This window comes from Ictidomys tridecemlineatus, chromosome 12, assembly GCF_052094955.1.
Source record: "Ictidomys tridecemlineatus isolate mIctTri1 chromosome 12, mIctTri1.hap1, whole genome shotgun sequence".
NCBI classification, from domain to species: Eukaryota; Metazoa; Chordata; class Mammalia; order Rodentia; family Sciuridae; genus Ictidomys; species Ictidomys tridecemlineatus.
In genome coordinates, this window is record NC_135488.1 from 69317530 (window position 1) to 69336409 (window position 18880).

The window sequence follows — 18880 nt, forward strand, 5'->3', positions numbered from 1 at the left end:
GGCGTGCGGGAGGGCGGGGCCCGTGGCGGCGATCCGGGGCGGGAAGGTGGGTGGGGCTGGGGGACTGGGAAAGAGAGGGCCGGGACCTGCCAGGTGACAGGTGCTTAGGACACCCCTGCCGCTCCCGTCCTGCTTTCTAATCACTGACCTCCCTTGCTTCTGCCGCATCCTGGGGGCAGGTGAGACGGTGAGAGGCGAGGTCGAGGGAAGATCGGGGAGAAGGGGAGCATCCCAGAGCGGGAGGTCAGTTTGATTTCTTTCAGAGATTGCCAATCAAGTGAGAGAAAGATGCATTGGGCTGTCTAGGGTAGAAAGAGAAAGAAAGATCTCAAGGCTTGCAGAAGTAAATATTGGAGCCTAAAGAAAGAGACAAGGAGACCTCAAGGTAGGGTGTTTTCTGTCCCTTGGGGCCAGACACCGGCTAGGCCTCGTTTCCCTGCGAAAATATGGGCGGGCTGGGCGGTCCCTTGAGGCTCTTTCCAGCGGGCCTCTGGCTAAGTCATTGCAAATACAATTGGACTCCAGACGGTCCTCAGAGAGCCTCCACAGGGCCCTGTTTTTTTTTTTTTGTTTTTTTTTTTTTTACAAATTATTTTCCCAGTTTGGGGGCTGTAAATTTCTCTCTGAAAATCTCCAACGACCTTTGTGGAGTAATTCCCAGGAGATACACCCTCTTTTATTCTACAGCACAAATTCCAAATGGCATTTCCACATCAGGATGGTTATGTAACTTCTCAGATAAAGCTGTATCGACGTACACTTTATTAGATGACGTCTTGGCTTACACATTCCATTGTGTGAATCACTGGGGTGTTCTACACTAATAAGCAGGGAACATATGTGACCTACTGCAGTTTCAGAGGACCTCAGAAGCTCCCTTCCAGCCACTGATACTGGCTGCATGGCCCAAAACATCACTGCAGCTTTGTGTCTTAGTTTTCCTTTTATGGACCAGAGCTAATCAGGTAATCTCAGTTGCACAGTAAGAATTACCTGCACATACCTGTAAGCCACAGTCCTTTGTGGAAGTGGTTCCCTCATTAGAGGCTGAAGTGCAGTTGTAGCTCACATTTTTACTCCTGTTTAACAGTCTTAGCTCAAATCACACCTATTAATTATTCTAAAATTGTAGGCAGTTAAAGGAAACTTGATGTTTGAAAGTACTTTGATATATCTCAATTTCTAAGAGTCTGGTATAGGGGAAAGAGCATTAAAGTTGTTCTTTGTCATTAGCTAAGCATACATACATCACCATACATCCTGGTGATTAAAGAGCTGCTGCTCTGGGTTCAAATCCTTCCTTTATTATTGACTAGCTGGGTGATTACATGAGTTACTTCATCTGTATCTTCTCTGGACCTTAGTTTCTTCACCAGAGATGATGATGATAATGATGATGATGATGACAACTAGGATGATAATGCCTATCTTGGGTTAGCTGTGATGATTAAGTAAACTGGTTCCTGTACCTTCTTTAGAATAGCACCCGGCACATTGTAAGCACTTACTCTACCAAAGTTCAGGCAGATTGCAAGCACTGGGGTTCGCAGAGACTTTTTTGCCAAGGTTAAATTCCAGTGAGGAAAGGCAAACAATGAACAAATATGTAATATATCAGGTGGGAAAAAATGTTAGGAAAAAATAATACCACAGGTAAGGAGGGAGAGAGAAGTAGCATGATGCCGTAGGGTGGTCAGGGAACCATCTCTGATAAAGTGACATTTGAGAAAATCCCTGAAGAAAGGAAGGGAGGGAGGGAGTCATCTGGACCTCTGGAGGAAAAGGTTGCTGGCAGAGGGAACTGCAAGGGTGATGTCCCCAAGGTGGAGTGAATGGAGAAAACATTGGGGCAAGGGTCCAGAGGCTGGTGGGTAGTTAGGTGTAGATAGGCCTTGGGAACTGTGGTGAGGACTGGCTTTTACCGTAGGGAGATGGGAAGACATCAGAAGCTGTGTAGAAAAGAGGGACAGTTTGCCTTCTGTTGTAGATGCCTCCCTCTGGCTGCTGTGTGGAGTGACCTTTGGGGAAAAGGTATTATATAGGAGAGAGGGGAAAACAGGATTTAGGTCACTCCTGCACCATTCCAAGCAAGAGGTAATGGTGGTTTAGACATAGTGGAAGTGCTAAAGATGTGAGGACACTGTGGGCCCTTGATAAGTCCTACTTGTCATAGAAAATCAATAGTTCATACCCCTTATGGGTCTCAATTTCCTTACTTGCAAGATTAAGGGTGTGAGCTCATTCACCATTCCCTTTCAGCTCTTTGAAAGTTCTTCTGAAAACCTGTGTAAATGCCGACTAAATTTTAATGGGTTTGAGAGTAGGTGCTAATGAATGAAAATAATCTTGGGTAATAAGTAGTTTTGTAAGGTGAAGAATAACCCTCTGATTTGTTTTGTTAGTGAAGGTGAAGATACTTGGATTGTTGAAGATGAGTTTCTTACACTTAAGAATAGCAAGGTACTGAACCTTCCCAGAATATCCAGAATATTTTAACATGGAAAATTGTCTTTTATTCTAAAAATGCTAGATTACTTCTCAGTCTACAGAATGGTTAATTTTGCACATGGTGAGCATAGAGAAAGCCTAAAAGAAAAAAGCCATTATCGAATTAATGAACTATAGAGCTTAAAAGTTTTGCTTTTTTGAGTTGTAAAGTGAAGGATAGGCAAACTATGCTTTGATTACAGGCATTTGTATCTTAAAACATTAATGAAGATTGTGACCCACTTATGAACTACAACTGAAATTTCATGATGAACTGTATTTTCTACTGGAAAACCACTAAAACAGCTATCAAAGGGGAGAGGGCAGTCAACCATGATTAACAGTGAAAGAAGAATAAACAGATATTTGATGATGGACTTTGCTAAATGATCTTCCCTGATAAAAATAGTAGCTCACTTCCTTCTTTCCTTCTCATGTTATATGTTTTATTTAAATGAATGCGCACAGAATTTCTAATATTGAGAAGAGAATGAAGCACTGATGAATGAATTATTTTATCAGCATTTCTGTGTGCAGTGTTACCATGGCCCAAGAAGAAATATTTGCAAATGTTTCCATCAAGAATCTCTAACATGAAGAACAACCTGTCAGGGGCCATGTGGGTGTAGCTACCAGCTCAAAATGTCCTTGTAATATTGAATATAATATTCTATGCATTTCACATTCTGTTCCATTATAATGCCATGTTTATTTTTATACAAATAAACATAATGTACTCCTCACAACCATACCTTTAGTAAAATTGAAGCATCCCAAATGTTTATTTCTGGAAGACATTGACTCCTTCCCCATCCTAAGCCCCAAAGGGTGGTTGTAACCCACTTTGAGAAATAAGACCCCCGCACAGTGTTAAGTTCCATTGAGGCTTTCAGAGCGCCACAATTGTGTTTGCTGAGCTGGTCTCACCATCAATATTTATGTAGGGAGTAAAATACATAGAATCAGCATTCTTTTGTTTACTTAAGTAGGAGGGCAATCATTTATCAAGCTATTTTTCTATACTTCAAAATATGATTACAGTTCTTAATTCTTTTCGGAACTGCAGTCATAGTTATCAAATAATTATTTAGACACACAAATTTGTGTTCTACCAAAGTAATTAGGGGACAGCCATAAAACTTGGCAGTCAGTGCCAGTTCCCAACATTTCATTATTTTCCGTTTATTTACGAGGAAACTAGAACCAGCCTCCCTGTGTGTGTGTTTTAATTACTCAGTCCAGGAAGGATTGACTTTAGAAAACCTCTTGGTTAAGAAGATAATCAGGAGCCCATTCCCAGAAGGAGCTCAGAGCTTCAAAGGTGCCCGCAGCTCCATGTCCCGGGGTTGTCACCGTGGGACCTTCAGCATGCCTGAGAAGTCCTCGCTGGAGCCACAGCTCTCTTCTGTGAGAGGTAACAAAAGCCCCGACCACAGCGAGCAGAATGGGTTCTGCTGAGAGAAACAGAGAGCCCTGCTTCCAGCGCTCAGACCTGGCAGCATGAATGAAAGATATTTTAAGACTCTTTTCAGCGGGGTTTGTGCGTATACTGAGTCAACAATGTGCTTCTGCGCGAGGTCTTCGCAGCCTCACCTTCCAGCGATTCCAAGAGGCGGATCTGTCCATCAGCCAGTCTTTTACCCAAGAGGAATGTGACAGGCCTGTGAGGCGGTGCCCGGGCCTAATTACGCTCTTCTCATTGTTGCTTTGACGCTTCTGTTTTCATTTGCTGGCTTATAGTCCTCCCTTTCATTGCCTCTGTGATTTTATTTTCTTGTTGTCAAGTGGCATAAAGGCCTCCTTAGTTTTGGAGTTTCATGGAAACTTGCCTGGCTTGGCTGGGTGGAAGGAGACCAAGATTCCGATTCAGCAGCGATCTGAAAGCCCTGACTGACTGGGAGGAAAATAGGAGGCAGGCTGCCAGGTGGGCAGTTGCATTTTAGAGGAAACATTTAGTGACTCGGATTTTTGGCCTTCTTAAAAGGTGAACTACACAGAACGGGAGTTAACGCAGCACAGCTTTGGAACAAACTACCCTCCAGAAGGGGCCTGGGAATTTAAGCTTGGCATCCAAATTTGATTACCAAAGTAATTCAGAGAAGAAGACATGCTTCGTGTATTCAATTTAACAACTATTCATTGAGCTGAAGCTCTTAGTTGCCATTTTTATAATTTTTTTAACTCTCTTTAAAAAAAAGTTACATGCATACTTGCACTTACAGCATGTAGATATGTATTTCTTAAGGGTCTCTCTACTATGCTAATGTTAGGGCTGAGGACACACCATCCTAAAATATGGCTGTAGAACAGAATAATATGATGCCCCCAAATACATATCTTTGACGTAATTTGAGTTGATTATTCTGAGAAATTTCAAGAAGGAGTAGCTCTTGAAAAGCTGTCCCTTTGTAAAGGAGATTTACATCTATAAAGGAACTCTGTATCAGTAAAGTATCTGTCTGGACAAGATGCTCTAGACAACTTTTGTCACATTTGCATGCCTGGAGAACCTTTATTTACAGTGCCTATTCTGCGTCACCTTCCTGTAACTTGTGTGGCTACAATTTTCCAGGAGCCACAAGTTTCCCTAGCTTGGGATGCTATGTAAACATCACTCGGCTGCATTTTCTTTGAGCCTCAGATTTTTGTGGGACTCTTGTGGGTATGTACCTACTTAAATATGGGTTTTATTCTTTTAAGTTGTTTTATATCAGTTAATTCATAGCCCAGACTAGGAAGGTAGAGGGAAGCCATTTCCCCCTCACCTACATTCATGTTATAAATTCCTCTTGTGCACACTGATTCTTCTAGGTGACAATAATCAGAATGGATCTAAAAGCTTCCTTGGCAACATAGCCTAGAAAAAAAATGATATTATTAGAATTCAGGGATTGGTTTCAACTCATTTCCAATCAGGTTACATGTTTTTGTCTAAATTCATGTTATTTGATGCATGTTGATTTTCATCCTGAATTGTTCCAGTGATTAATGTATTTCATAGAGAAAAATTAAGAGATGAAGAAAATATTATCATCATTATTATTTTGTGGTCCTGGGGGTCTAATCGAGGGCCCTGTGCATGATATATACATGCTTTTATCAATTAGCCATACCACCCAGCCCCCAAGTATTTAAACTTATGATAGAAGTTCACATTGGCAGTCTATATTGATTAAACTCATCGTAGGCCATTCATTCACAGATGTTGGCCTTTGTTGGCTCAGTGTTGCTCTTAAACCTAAGATTGGTTGGAACTCTGTAAATTCAGCAAGCTTTGGACTGAGAACCACGTTTTAAAATTGCTTGGTGTGTGTGTGTGTGTGTGTGTGTGTGTGCGAGAGAGAGAGAGAGAGAGAGAGAGAGAGAGAGAGAGAGAGAAGATGGGATGAAATGGGGTAGAGGGAGAAGGGAATTTTCAGATTTTCTTAATAACCAAGCCTCATTTTAATTATCAGAAAGAATCAAAAAAAGTAACATGGAGAGAGGAAGTAAAGTGCTTATTTTTGATCCCATCAATGTAATGCTAGGGAAAACTCCATCATGAGGGAAAGGGGGATACCTCATGCCTTTTTTGAGGGGTTGCTGGTTTGTTTTTTGTTTTGAGAAGCCTGTGGCAGAGGTACAATTGTTAAATTTCTCTTCCCTTGATGCTTTCTCAACATTCTCTGCTAACAGGTGTTCTTCTTGACATTATTCTGAAATCTTCCTACATGCAGCTCCTCCCAGCCCAGTTCTGTCCACCTCATGAACCAGTTACTTAATCATATAAAATGGCTTGTTTCCCCATAATCCCAGCTTCTTCCCTGGACAGCTTAGCTTACTTTATTCCTGGCCCTTTAAGCTCCTCCATATTCCTTTCATCAGATCTGAGCTCTCTTTTCTTCTATAGCCTTTTTTTTTTTTTTTGGTACCAGGGATTGAACCCAGGAATGCTCAACCACTGAGCTATATTCCAAGGCTTTTTTTTTTTTTTTTTTAAGACAGCTTCTAAGTTTCTTAGGGCCTCACTAAGTTGCTGAGGCTGGCTTTGTACTTGCTATCCTTGTGCCTCAGCCTCCTGAGCTGCTGGGATTACAGACGGGAGCCACCACTCAGGGCTGTAGCCTATCTTTAGTAGGCAAAAATTTAGTGGGCAGATTCTCACTTAACCTGAAAAAGAAAATTAAATTCAAACAAACACACACCATTTGGGAGGCCGGGCTAAGTAAGTTCTGGTCTTTCAGAAGGCCAATATTCATCTTTTTCTTTTCTTTTTAATGCTACAGCCAGGACAGGTAGAAAAAATGTGTATCATCCTACTTCAAGCCAAAGTAGCAGAGCTAATTATTGTTCTAGAGAACTTACAACTGAGGATTGACATGGGATGATTTATATAGATTATCTAATACCAGCTGATATGCTATAAATGGAAATGAGAAGGAATGAGCTTAGTGAGAAAAGAGGATGAGCAGAATTTCTGAGGATGGGGAGGATGTGTGTGTTTTCAGGTCTAGTGCTGATTTTAATCTAGAGTGTTGTTCATTCTCGGTGTTACAAGAGAAGCTCATAAAACAGCCATGGGCTCACCCAAAAGCCCTTAGTAATTATGACACAATGCTAAAATAGAGCATCACCCAGGAAGGGAAGAGTGCCTGCATCTTTTAGTAAATTGTTGTTCATTTTCCTTCTTTAGTGTTGAGTTTGCATTTAGTCAGTGTGATTTTTAAAAACATCAATCGCGAACCCTCCTGAAAATCATCAGGGAAATGGGGAGGGGGATCCTCTTGGTGTTTAGAAGGTAATTCTAATTCCTGTCCATGCCTTCAAGGCCCTGCAGGATCTGGCTTGCCTCTCCAGCTTCACCTGGGGGCCGTGCTCTGTCCTGCTCACACTCTGCAGCCAAAACTGGCCTCCCTGGCATTCTCCCAACAGACAGGTGCCCTCTTTCCTCCAGTGCTTGGCATTGGCTCTTCCTTGGGCCTGGAATGTGCTGCCTCAGGCACTTTTTTTTTTGTTTTTGCATACTTAAATTATTAGCTCAAATGTCACCTCTTGTGGGAGGCCTTCCCTAATACACTCCAGCCCAGACTTCACTGTGTCCCCGTGGAATATTTATCTCCATCTGCAATTGTCTTTTTTTATTACTTGGTGTGGCCTTTCCACCCCACAGAGTAAGAGCCTTGAGAGCAGGATGGCTGTGAGAACTGGCATGAAGTTCTATCGTTTGAACAAATGAACTGATGAATAATGGATAGCCACGGTCTGCAGATGAGATCCAACCTCATGACTGTGAAGACTCCAGGGTCCCAAGGCTGGAATCCACTCATTTACTTCCTGTTTCAGCCTAAGAACAATTCTCCTGGAATTGCCCCTGCACTCAGGTGTCCTTCCCACCCCGTGGAGACTGAACCCAGCCTAGGGGTTCTCCATTAAGTCCACATTAAACATTAGCCAAAGTTGTTGGACCTAAATTTAAAATGTCTGAAAATAGCCTTGTCAGCAATGAATAGTTATATTCATGGTATTATAATTCTCTCATTTTGATTGGCTAGATCTCAGGCTCTTTAGAGTATCCTGATATGATCACAAACATTTTCTCCAAAAAGAGATGAGCAGTGAAAGTGTTGCCTTTCCAGATTGCTTTTTAAATTTTATTTAACAAGCACTTGCATGTTTGCTGTGTGGCATGCCCTTCTCTCAGTACCTGCCACACACTGCCACAGGTGGGGTTCTCTGGAAGCAGCAGTGGAGACAGGGCTTGGGTGTGAGGTGCTTATAGGGATTAACACCTTTGAGGGGAAGTTAGAGCAACCTCAGCTGGGAACTGGAGGCAAGTGTTGCGGGACCAGGCCAAAGGGCCCAGCTTCTCCCCACCCATATCACTCAGTCACCAAATTGCTTCCCCAGGAAGGGCGTGGCCTCGGGCAAGGCAACTGTCTGCAGCTGGGACAGATAAGTTGCTGAGAGCTGGAGGAGCTTGCTGACCATGCTCCGGAGCTGAGCGACAAGTCCCTTCTTGAAGCAGGATGGGGACATCGCATGTCTATCTGCTCAAATAGGAACTCTTTTGACCCTCGTAAAAACCTCTGAGGTAGGGCCTTTCATTATTCTCCTTTTACAGACGAGAAGACTGAGGTGTGGAGAAATTAGGTAGGAGAAATTAGGCAGAACTATGACTTGGCCCAGGCAGTGCGGCTCCAGAATCAGCCCTGTCTTCCACTGAGAGATGCTGTCTTGTTACTTCATAGGGATTAAGAATAGCCCAATAAGAACAATACAACATTGACTGCGCTTTGACATTGTGAAGGGCACTCACTTTAGTGCTTTCGTTTTTGATTTAGTCTTTATAAGGTTCTATGAATATGTGTGTGTGTGTGTGTGTGTGTGTGTGTGTGTGTGTGTATATGGTGTGTCTGTCTAGTCTGGTGCATTTATTAAAAATGACATCAAAAGGTGATAATTTAAGGTTGTCTAATGCATGCAAATATTAAACCCTACCTATAAAAATCAAAGAATTGAAGCTAGAGGCTTTAGAGACAATGACTGAGCTTGAATCCCAGGACAGGAAGGCATGCGCTGGGGTTCTTAGGTGGGCCTGGGAAGAGAAAAGGTCCACCTTGAAGTTCAGGGCCACAGAGAGAGTAGGTGGAAGGAAGGTTGTAAAATGCAGGGTGAGGCTCTGCCAATCACAGGAGTGGAGCCTTAGCACAGAAAAGAGCCAGAGGGAAAGGCAGGTAGCATTCTGAGGGGGGGGTAAAGGAGGGGGCAACAGAGCAGAGTGCCCTTCAGAAGAGGCTGAAGACAATTCAACACTGTGAAAGGACCAAGAGGCCTGAAGAGGAGGAGGACAAAGTGGCATTGGGCTGCTCCTCAGAGTGGAGATGTGTGGGCCTGGGCTGAAGAGGGGAGGAAAGAGGAAATCCAGTGGCAGTAGAACATGTTTCCATCACCATGGAATTCAATTTCTGTTCTCAACACTGGGCTTAGGTAAAGGAGAGATCGAACATGGCAAGTTTTACTAGCATGATTCAGGAAACACATTTCCGCTTAATCTAAGTAAAATTTCTTTTTACTTAGAAGAGTTTATGCAATAAAAGTTATTATCCTTAAGCCTTTTTACTCCCACAAGGTTAACTGGTTTCACATTCTTTTTTTCCGGAGTTTGGTGAAATCCCCTCTTAGAGCTCAATAGAGAAATTCTGTTTTAATCCTTTCCTACTTTTATTTGTATATAAAACATGGTCCAAAAGGCTGGAACAAAGTCTCAAGTAGTAAGTGCTCTTCGTAAAAACAGTCAGCAGGGATAAAGTTCAGCAACATGACATATAAACAGACCAAACTCTGAGCCAGGGGGATTAAAGGACTCTGCATGGGATCTGAATGAAGGTTATTCTTGCTACTGAACTGATTATGTCACTGTGGTTGACCCTTATATTAACAGGTTTTTTTTTCCTTGTGACATCTTCTTTCACATCCTCTTACGGATATTCTATCATGATTTATTCATTTGCCTATTTTTGTAACATATAAAGCCATTTGATAAACTTGCCCATGGCTCACAGTATACCACTACTCTAAATAATTCACAAGGCAAAGCAAGGTCGGGGGTGTTTAAAAAGTAATGTACAGCAACTGCAGGAGAATACAGGATGCCAAATGTGCATCTTGCTTAGAGTAAATGCTCAAACTAGTTTATTATACTAAATCAAACTGGGAGAATGTGAAGAGACGCAGCGTCTCTAGAGCATAGTATATTTCTAGTTCCATCCGCTTGAAGACCAGCTTGGTTTCAGAGAAGCAGGGTTGCTTCTTAGTTTATATTTGGGGTGGAGACAAATAACTTCTTTCTGGACTCCGGCATTTCAGAAATCTGAAAGATCTTATGAAGGTAGAAATGAAGTAAATGTGGAGGAGGGGATGGCTGCAGGGATTGCGGCAATGGTGGGTTTGGAGTCTGACGTTGACCCTTGGATGATTCTGATTTGCCTTTCTGCAGTCACTTTTCAGCTGCACATGGTTTGTGGGAGCCAATGAAAGAAAACTGTATCTGGGGAACACAAAAAAGGTAGCTATGTCAGGACTTTGAAGGGCTTCTATTCAATCACTGGACGCTGCATTCAAAGCCACACCTGCTTCCAAGACACACTTCTCTTCAAAGAGCTGGATTCAGTATCATAAAGTGAACTGTTTCATAAAATGCTTCACTCACCAATGCTGAAAAGTCAAAGCATTTGTGAAAGTGCAGGGTCACAGGCACATCTAATAGTTTTATAGCTCTGGTTAGTTTCTGTCCAGCATGGCTAAACCTACTTAATATTCCCATGTGTGGTCTCCACTCAGCTGAACCAACCTTAGGACAAATTCATTTTCCCTCTTTAAAACAAAAACAAAAATAGCCATGCCACTAAAATTTAATCTCTAAAAAACTTTTCTATAGAAATTTCTAGAGAAATTCTAAAAAAACCCCAGATTTCTCTAAAAAATTTCCATAGAGGGGTGTGTTTACTTGGTCATAGATGGATCTTAAATTAATTTGATGGGTAACCAATGTGGACCCTCCTGTGACTGTGCCCCGTGATGCAGACTACACATACTCTTCAGCTCGGCATTGTTCTAGAATTAACTGAACGGTTCTTTCATGAGATGACATTCAATCCACACAAAGAACGCAAGGTCAAAAAGGGCTGGAAGGGAAAGTGAGTGTGGCCCATAAAACCAAGAGGTACTTAAGATTTAACAAGATTAACATGTGCTGTTGAAAAGAGCTACCTGGCCTGAGTCACGGGGAAGTGGGGGATGCCAGCTCAGTGTTCAGTTCTCTGAGTTTTGCTGTCACACCACACAAATGGAAAGCTTCAGAGAGCCTTGCATGGAACTGTAATAAAAGCTCTTTGGAAAATAATCAAATGATCGTATCTTTAATAGTTATTTTTCTTGGACCTTTTTGAGTCATTCTTTTTCACTGACCTGGTTATTTGCTGTTAGCATTTCTTTTGTCTGCCTTGTAGGGAAGCTTATATCTGAAGCTTGCCCAGGTTCTTAAGTCCAAGTCATTCAGAACATAGAAAATTCAAACTGGACTCTTTTGCAACAATTTCCACTAAAAAAAAAAAATCTATAGTGGATTCATCAACAGGAAGTGGAGGGAACAATCCTTGCCCTTCTGGGGCTGTGTCTAACTGCATGAATGAGTGGAACTCACTAAATTATATGCAAAACTCATCACTCAAATGCCTACTAATCTTTTTGCCCTGGGCAAAGCAGTTTTTCCACATCATTTTAGCTTTCATGGCAACTACCATTTTTAGAACACCATATTTTATATGTTGAAAGTCAGCTTTAAATGCTCTATAACTGGATGATCCCAGGAATGTCGAGTAATCTGGGCATAAGCAATTTGCTAAATGCTACATATAGAAGAAACTTTCAAAGATATGCTAGGTGCACATGTGCATTACAATACAGGCAGGTAAACAGGCCATGGATGCTTATTTAGATGCCTATTTAGGTCCTTGATTTGGGGTTCTATCCATATAGAAAATATAAGTGCTCTGCCTGCCAGGGTAGGTATCTTGGTGCTTTCATCATTCTTTTTTTTTTTTTTTTCCTTGCAAACAGAACTTATTCAGGAATGAGTGGCAATTTGTCTCCTAAAAAGCTCTATTCTTCAGACTTCCTGATGTTCAGGGAGTTCTGTAATATAATTCTGGTCAATGAAATTTACATGGAAGCCTAATTGATGAGCTTTCAGAAAAGCCCCATAAAAAAGTTGACATTTGCCTTTTGCTCTTTGTTCCTCCTTTTTCTCTCTTCCTGGGATATGGACCTGGGGAGGGTAGAAGCTGTGTGCTAATAACGGCTGAGCAGAAAGGTAGGAGGACTCTAGTCCTTGGTGGTGTCAAAGACCATTGAATGGCCAGACCTGGAGCCACCTTCCAGACTTCTTATTCAAGAGAAATAAGCCACTTATTTTAGGCACCACAGACAAATTTCTATTTCAAGTCACTGAAACAATGATACATGATACCTAATTTCCACAGAGTGGGTGTTTACCTATAGTGTCCTGGTTCTGAATAAGAGTGACTCAATTGTCCCCCAGAAGTAACTGCACTTAAAGTCTGAAGAAGACTGATTTTCAAACACCCCAATGGTTTGGTTAACCAAAGAAAGGAAGAAAGCTCTGAAATTCCTCCTCTTAATCCTTGATTTGCTTTCAGTGGTCACTGTGACCCAAATGGCAAGAAGTGCCTGCCATATTTATTTCATAGGCTTCCCCACCCCCAGCACTCCAATCATGTAACTTTCTTCAGTAAGCAAATGAGATCACCAAGAACAAAGATCAGTTTCTTAACCTGCAATGCCAAATACAACTACTTACTGTGAGCACCCTGTGAGCATGCATGTGAAAGTGTGGGTACACCTGTTCTTCATACCTTTCTTTAGCTTCGGAGGAGAACCTAGACTTTCTTTTAAAGTTAAAGTTCTAGTCCAAATCATTTTAGTTTGGTAAATTGAAGTGGACCTGTGGTTGGAGAGCACACGTATCCAGAGTGTTGGGCCCTTTCCATCTCCACACAGAAAAGAACAAGACCTGTTGGTAGAATAGTGAGTAGTTCCATCTGGATGGGGCCCATGCATGACAGGTGAAAGGCAGACTGGGGCCTGTTGGTTGCCTTGAGGTCAAGTTTGGAGTTTGAAATTAATTCTGGAGCTAGCTTTTCCCAAAGGCTTCCTCAGAACTCTAGGACAATGAGATGTTAAACAAAGAAGGCTCCATGGTCAGAAAAATTTGGAAGCTATCCATGGTATCTGTCTCCCTCTTGAAATTCACACTGTACAATTGCATGCTAAAGGCTGAGAATATCTTCATTAAAGAAACTGGTTAAACTTAATCCAGGATTCCTCCCCCAGATAACACCTGTTAGCAGGTACAGTTACAGGCTTAACTCAATTTCTATTCAGATCTCAGAATTAAGTTTTGTGTATTTAGGTAAGAGCGTTCTAAATTTTATATCAGAAGGCTAAGAAATAGTTAAAACAATTTTGGAAAAAAAAAAGAATTTAGTAGGAAGAATTAGTTACTGGATTTCAAGATGTATTATACAGCTAATGAAAATCAAGATTATGTGGGATTTGGTGGAGGGATATAAGCATATATCCACAGGACAAAACAGAGAATCCAGAAAGAAACCCACACAAATATGCCTAATTGATTAAAAAAATGTAGTTGTAGATGGACAGAATGGCTTTATTTTATTTGTTTGTTTTTATGCATTGCTAAGATCAAACCCAGTGCTTCACAAATGCTAGGCAGGTGCTCTGCCACTGAACTATAGCCCTAGCCCTGCCCAATTGATTTTTGACAAAGGTACAAAAGCAGCTCAATGATGGAAAGACAGACTTTGATAAAGGATGCTATAGCAACTGAACATCCACAGGCAGAACACAAGAAAGACAAACAAAAAAACACAATGAACTTCTTCCAAAGTTGAGTGCATTACAAAAAAATTAAGATGAAATGGACCACAGACCTAAAGATAAAGTGTAAGACTATTAAAACTTTTAGAAAGAAACATAGGAGGAAGTTTTTAGGATCTGGCATTAGGCAGAGAGTTCTTAGGATAATAAAAGCACAGCTCATAAAATTAAAAAATTAGTAAACTAGACTTTAAAAAAATATTTTGGTAGTTGTAGATGGTCAGGAGAATGCCTTTAGTTTATTTTTTATGTGGTGCTAAGGATTGGACCCAGTGCCTCACATATGCAGACGCACTGCCACTGAGCTAAAGCCCCAGCCTTAAACTAGACTTATCAAATGAAAACATTTTGATCTGCAAAAGGTCCTGTTAAGAGAATGAGAAGATGGGAGGGGGAGTAAGAGAGGGCTATATGAACTCTAGAAAGGGCAAAGGGGTGAGAGAAAAAGGGAGGGGGCATGGGGGTAGGAAAGATGGTGGAATGAGATGGACAGCATTACCCTAAGTACATGTATGAAGACATGTACGAATGGTGTGAATATACTTTGTATACAACCAGAGATATGAAAAATTGTGCTCTATATGTGTGATATGAATTGTAATACATTCTGCTGTTATATATAACAAATCAGAATAAAAAATAAAATTAAAGAATGAAAAGACAAAATATAGAGTTGAAGAAATCATTTGCAACTGCATGGATGAGAAAGGACTAGTATCTAGAACACATAAAGGGTCAAATTTAACAGAAAAGCTTCAATTATAAGTTGGGTAAAAGACATAAAGGGACATTTCACCAAAGAAGACATTCAGATGGTAAATAAACACCTGAAAAGATGTTTGACATCATTCGCTATTAGGAAAAGGCAAATTAAAGCCACAGATATTATTATACACCTACCGGAATGGCTAAAATAAAATAGCATCACCACCATCAAGTTGGCGAGGATATACAGAAACTAAATCCTTTACATATAGGCTGGTGGGAAAATCAAGTGGTTTAGCCTCTCTGGAAAATATGCAATTTCTTTAAAAGCTAACCATGGCAGCTACCATACAACCTGGCTATTTAACTCCTAAGCATTTATCCCAGAGAAATCAAGACTTATGTTCACATAAAAGCATGTATTTACAGCAATTATATTTTATTGTAGATGCAACTTCAAGTCTCCTGGGATATTCCTCTTTTTAATGCAACAGACACCTTCTCTATGGAAATTCTGGAGTCACCACTTTTGATTTCATAGGCTGAAACAGAAAAAGTATTGAAAATAAATATTTGATTTGATTTGAAGACCAACACTAAGCCTTCTATAGAAAAGGGAAATGTTACACATTGTATAAACTCCAAAGAATGACAGTGCTGCTCTTGTAATCATTGATCTGAACATTGATACTACTGGACATAATTCATACTCCTGCAAAAATAAAGTGATAATTTATTGAATATCTATTATGTGCAAGTGAATATTTATTGAATATCTACTATGTGCAAGTCATAAAATTTCCACATGAAATTTGCTTGCATACCAAATAATTACATTTCACAGATGAACAAACTGAGGTGCAGAGAGATTTAGAATCTACTCTGTGCTGGGTGTTCTGATATTTGATCTTATCCAATTTCATTCTCATAGCTGGCCTTGGTCAGATTTCCTGCCTCCTGATTGCTCAAGCTTTGGATCATCATTAGCAAGAGTTGTATGAGGGTGCTCTGCGATTACACCCTAAAATTAAGGTAACGGATGTCTGAAGCGCTCATTAAAATTTGCAAAGAAAAGAGGTCTTGAAATATTTATCTTTGGGCTATTCACTTCTCCTCCTATGTTCTGCGTCCTGCCTTTAGTGCCTTGTTATTTTAAGAGTACAGAGAATCAAATAAACAAACAAACATTGAGATCTTTAAAACTTCCAAACCAGGCTCTTGAGAATTCAAAGATTAGACTGTGAAGGTACCAGGCACACACCGTATGCCCATACAAAGAAAGAAAAATGACAATCAAGAGAAGCCATTGAGGGGCTTAGATACCAGGCAGAGGAGTGACATGACAAATCTTCCTCCATCAACCACAGAAAATATACCTTCCCATGCCTATTAACTTTGTGGGGCTCCATCCATGGCACCCCTAAACAGACTCCTCCGACCCTCTGTTGTGAAGGGGTGTCCAAGTGCCCTGACCTGTAAAGAGTCCTTGGCCCCAAGAGGAGTGGGGTGGTGTGGGAGTGAAGGCCCAAGCAGAGGAACTCAGGTGAGGCTGGACCCTGGGGAGACCCTTCCCAGTTAGAGGTACAGACACCTCAGCGTGGGCAGAGCTGCATCTCTGTAGAATGATTAATGTGATTTGAAGCTGCCTGAGCCCAGGAGACCAGGGCAAGGAGAAACCAGTTTTCCTTCTCCCCCTGGGCCCCAGCATTCCAAAACGCTCTCAGTTGAGTGGGCAGGGACTCGGCCTGTCTAACCACATTCAGGGTGGACTGGCAAGGGAGGGCATCCACAGTCTGTATAGGCCCATCATGAAACGATCGTTGACCCCCACAGCTCCTGGCATCCACAGTCCCTAACCAAAGCTTGGCTTTGCTGAGGAGTCCCAGACAGCCAAAGGAAGAGGAGTCGGGGAAAGGCCAGCTTCTGGAGACTGGGGGTCCAGGGCTCCCACCATGTCTTGTGAGCACCAAGGGCAAACTCTGAGTGCGGGGAAGTGAGGGACATCTGTATGACAACAGAGGCGTAGTTGTGTCCTACATTTCCTCACCTTGCGCTGATCCTCAGCCAGCGCAGCACCTTCATCCTCACAATTTTCAGGTTTGGATTTGGTGCCCAAATGACAATAGAAAGGATAAACTTGCATCTATTGGAGTAAAAGAAAGCCCATGGTTTAGGCGTGGGTAACAAGAGAGAGAAATGAACTCCTTTGAGGCTCCCTCCCTTGCTCTTCTCCACATTTTTTTTTTAACTCAAGACAGCAATTAGTTGCACAGGCAAGGAAGAGTGTGTATGAGTGTGTTTGTGTGTGTGAGTGTGTGTGTGTGGGTGTGTGTGTGTGTGGTATGTAGTATGTGGCATAGCTATAGTGAGGTATAGTGCATTGTGCAGGATGCGTTTGGTGTGTGTAGTGTGTATCTGCGTGGTATGTCAGACACTATTTGTCCTTGCTGTCCCAAGCATCTTCCCACATTGCCCCATCTATGGCAGATTTCCGGATCCTTCGGAAATCCTCTCTCCCACACCCAGCCAAATAAGCAAGAACACATGTGAAAAGCATTTTTTTTTTTTTTTTTTACCCCAGAGCCTCTTGAGATGCAGCCAAACAGCTGGAATTACATGCTTTACAGAGAACCAGGGACGTGGCATGGCAATGGGATATTCGGTTTGTATTTGGATGCCAGGTTCCTATTTCCAGAACCTGAGAGGGCGAGAGGCAGGGAGAGGTGGAGCTGTCTCTGACCAGCAGCTAGGGGTGTGCTTGTGAGTCTGTGTGTTTAGAGGTGCCTTTCATTAAAAAGCTGCCTCCTCTGGCTTTCCCCATTCACATGTGCATTTGCCTGTCAGACTCCAGTTTGAAAATCAGCCTCTTTCTCTTCATTCATCTCCCCAGTCCCCTGCTTTCTCTTTTATTTGTTTCAGACAGTAAATCCATCTCCTTCTGCACAGTAGCTCAGGGTTCTTAATCTGTTGCATGGGGCAGGCGCCCAGATTAAAGCAGGGGAGATTAGAATGCTGTGCGCTTGTAAGAGTGCTGGGCCCTGGAGGCTTTCTCTGCTTCTACCTTCCTGGTTATGGGAGGGCTTGGCTTCCTCTTGATTCTGGGGGGAAATCCAGAACTGCCAGCGTCTAGCTTGCATTCCACATCTGTTCCAGTCATGTGCAGCTGCATAACAAACCACCTCAAACCAAATGGCTTAAAATCACAATCATTTATTTTGCTCAAGAATCTATACTGTTGAGCAGAATTCAAAAGGGACGTCTCATCTCTGCTTCTACATGGTACTTGCTGGGGTGGCTGGAAGGTGTGGGGATTCACCAGCTGGGGGCTGAAGTCCTCTCAAGCTGCTTTACTCACATATCTGGCAGATGATGCTGACTTTGCATGGGACCTTCTCTGGGATTGTCAGCTCTTGAACCTCCATGTGACTTCTGTGACTGCCTGGTGTTCTCACACTGCACGCAGGCAGGGTTCCAAAGCAAATGCCTCAAGAGTGGAAATGGAAGTGTGTGACATTTTTATGTCACCAGTCACAGAAGTCATTTAGTGTCACTTCTGCCATCCTTCCTTGGTGAGGCACTTACATAGTTGTGTCTAAGTCCAAGAGAGGGTGACATAGATGCCATCATTCAATGGGAAGAGGGTTCAATGTCACTTTGTAAGAATAGCATGTATGTGTGAGTGTGTGTAGAGTGTGCTTTGCACTTTATTGTAGCAATACAAAGAACACATATAGATGGTTGTGAACACACACTAAATTCGGTAGCCCTGTTTGAAAATACAATCTGCCACATCTCTTTCTATACTCACCATCCCTATCTTTGACTCTTTGGTGCTATTGGTTTAAATTTGTACACAGAGTTGGAATTTTTAGTAAGGATTATGTTCTCACATGGATTATAAAGCTTACACTTTTTCTTAAATCATGTGGTAGGCAAAATGGCCCCGTGGTGGACACCCAGATTCCTGCCCCTGGATCATATATCTCCATCCTCCCAGGACTCTGCTTGAGTGTGTGTGTGTATGGGGGGGGTGGTGATTAGGGAAACACCATCTCGCAAAGGTGAAGGGATGTTGCAGATGTAACTAAGGATTCCCCTCAGTTACCTTGGATTAATCAAAAGGGAGATTACCCTGATTATGTCAGATGGGCCTGACACAATCAGGCAAGTCCTAAAAAAAAAAGAGAGTTCAGGGGGCTGGGGACATAGCTCAGTTGGTAGAGTACTTGCC

General features: G+C 42.0%; 1 long non-coding RNA gene across 1 annotated transcript; it reads left to right on the plus strand.

The window, feature by feature from the left end:
- Positions 1 to 49: 49 nt before the first annotated feature.
- LOC120885001 (uncharacterized) lies at positions 50 to 15394 on the plus strand. The gene is made up of 3 exons (XR_013428948.1): positions 50 to 243; positions 2691 to 5149; positions 15098 to 15394. It is a non-coding gene; the product is annotated as an uncharacterized LOC120885001 (long non-coding RNA).
- The last annotated feature ends 3486 nt before the right edge of the window (positions 15395 to 18880 follow it).